This window comes from Taeniopygia guttata, chromosome 37 (assembly GCF_048771995.1).
Source record: "Taeniopygia guttata chromosome 37, bTaeGut7.mat, whole genome shotgun sequence".
Classification (NCBI taxonomy): Eukaryota; Metazoa; Chordata; class Aves; order Passeriformes; family Estrildidae; genus Taeniopygia; species Taeniopygia guttata.
In genome coordinates, this window is record NC_133062.1 from 5,585,738 (window position 1) to 5,588,237 (window position 2,500).

A 2,500-nucleotide genomic window follows, 5' to 3' on the forward strand; every position below is an offset into this window, starting at 1 on the left:
CGCCGGCCCGCGCCCGCCGCGTCGCGGCCGTCGTCCCCGCCGCGTACCGCCCGCGGCCGGGGTGGTTTCCGCGCCGCGCCGGGGAGGGGCGCCCTGCCCCCCCCTCTCCGTGGCCCGGCCTCGGCGGAGAAGAGGCCGCGGCGCGCGGTCGGCCGCGGGGGCCGACCCGCCCGCCTCGAAACGGGCGACGCCGGCGAGAAGAGCGCGCGCTCTCTCGCCCCCCTTCCTCAGCTGCGGGGTTGCGGCCGCCGGGGCCCGCCGCGCTCTCCTCCTTCCCGGGCCGCCTCCGCGGTCTCTCGCGCGCGGCGCCGCGTCCGGCGCCGCGGCCGCGCCTTCTCTCTGTCCCCCTCGACGGCCTTCCCCTCGAGCGCGCCGGCGGCCGCCGGTCGCCGGCCATCCCCCGGCTCTGAGCGCCCGCGCCCGCCCGGGGCGAGCGCTCGGCGGGCCCTCCGTCGCCGGGAGGGTCCGCGAGCGCGGGCGGCCCCGTGCCGAGCGGCGGCGGCGCCGCTCGGCGAGTGTCCCCCGCGAGCCAGCGCGCGGGGGACGGTCGGCCGGAAGGCGCCCGCCGTCGCCGGCGGCGGTCCCGGCCCGGGCCCCGCCCGCCGCCTCCCCGTCGCCCTTCCCCGGCCGCTCGCGGACCGGGAGGAAGGTAGGGCGGGCGTCGCTCCCCCACGGGCTCGGCGCTCGCGCGCCTTCCCCCCGGGCGCGTGCCCCTAAGGGGAAGGGGCTCCGTGGCGGTGCGAGGCGGCGGCGGTCCCGGGAAGGGCGGCCGTCGCGGCGGCGGGTCAGCCGCCCGGCAGGCTCCGGGCACTCGCGACGCCGGCTCGGGTCTCGGTGTGGCGCCCGCCTCCGGCGCCGGCGGCGGAGCGCGTCCGCCAGGCGCTCGCCCTCTCCCGGCGGGAGCCGGTCCCGCGGGGGGGCCGTGTGTGTGCCGGTAGGGCGGTGGCCGTCGCGTGCCGTCTCGAGCGCGGTAAGGCCGCTGGGGAAAGAGAGAGCGAGCGAGCCGAGAGAGAGAGCAGAGAGAGGGCCGGCCGCGCGCCGTGGCGCGGCGGCGCGCTCCGCGAGTCCGCGGGAGCGGTCGTAAGAGAAGGGGGAGGCGGCGCGCGCGGGGGCCGACGGCCGCGCCCCCGGCCGCGTGCGTCCCGTCGTCCCGTGGCAACGAGGCCGGGCGGGCCACCGCGTGGCCCCCCGCGGTCCGGCGCGCGCCGCGCGGCTCCCTCCGTGCGGAGGCCGGGCCGAGCCCGGGCGCCTGGGCCGCCTTCGAAGGACGGCACGGGAGGCGGCGTCTCCCCCCCCCACCCTCGCGGCGGGGGGAGGCGGTCGGGGGCGCGGGCCCCCCCGCTTTTCCGCCGACCTTCGGAGCGTTCCGTGGGTTTCGCTCTCGCTTCGTTTTTTTTCTTCCCCCCACCTCGGTTTGTGGTTGCGTGTGTGCTCGTACGGTTGGCAGCCGGGGCCGCGCGGCCGCGCGCGGGCCCTCGGCGAGAGAAAGAAAAGAGGGGGCCGCTCGACGCGAGCGGTCTCCCGGCCCCTCCGCCCGTGCGCGGGGTGGGTGCCGAAAGGCAGACAACTCTTAGCGGTGGATCACTCGGCTCGTGCGTCGATGAAGAACGCAGCTAGCTGCGAGAATTAATGTGAATTGCAGGACACATTGATCATCGACACTTCGAACGCACTTGCGGCCCCGGGTTCCTCCCGGGGCTACGCCTGTCTGAGCGTCGCTTGACGATCAATCGCCGCCCGGGGGGGGTTCGCCACCCCGGCGGCGCGGCTGGGGTCGCATCGCAGGCCCGTCGGCCGCGGCCGTCGTGGCCGCGCAAGGGCCTTCGTCCCCCTAAATGCAGACTCGGGGAGCGCTCCGTAGCTCCCCGCTCCCGGAGCGAGCCGCTGGGGCGGAGCTCGTCCTCGCCGGGGGCCGCGCCGCCAGGCGGTGGCGCGGCGGCCGGAGAAGAGAGAGCGAGAGAGACGCGGTCGAGGGCGCCCCGCCGAAGGGGCGCCGAGAGACGAAGGGCGAGAGAAGGGAGGCGAGGCGCGCGGGCCTCGCCCCCCGGCCTCCCCCCGCGCGGGCGGCTGTCTGCGGGTACCGTGCCGTGCTGCCGGGCCGCGCGCGAGGTGCGAGCGCCGTGGGGGCGGGGGGGCCAACCCGCCGTCCTCCTTCCCTCGCCGTCCTTCTCTGTCGCCGTCTCGGGGCGCCGTCGCCGTTCTCGCCGACTCTCTCTCCTCGCCGAAGGCCGTCGCGCCGCCCCGCCGCCTGGCGGCCGGGGTTCCTCCCGGTCGGGGCCGTCTCTGCCGCGTGCTCTCCCTCGCCTTTCGGTTCTCGTCTCCGGGACGGGGTCGAACGCGCCTCTTCCCCGCACGAGTCTCCCCGCGTCTATCTCTCGCGCGCTCTCTCTCTCTTTCTCTCTCTCTCTCTCGCTTGTCCCCCGCGGTGGGGGGCAAGGGGAGGGGGGGGGAGGAGGGGGGGAAAAAAGAGCAAGCGGGGCAAAAGAAGACGCGCGGGGGG

The 2,500-nt window shown here is 78.2% G+C and overlaps 1 non-coding gene across 1 annotated transcript; it reads left to right on the forward strand.

Annotated features, from left to right (window-relative positions):
* The first annotated feature begins 1,565 nt into the window (after positions 1-1,565).
* LOC116807669 (5.8S ribosomal RNA) lies at positions 1,566-1,718 on the forward strand. The gene has a single exon (XR_004366570.1). It is a non-coding gene; the product is annotated as a 5.8S ribosomal RNA (ribosomal RNA).
* The last annotated feature ends 782 nt before the right edge of the window (positions 1,719-2,500 follow it).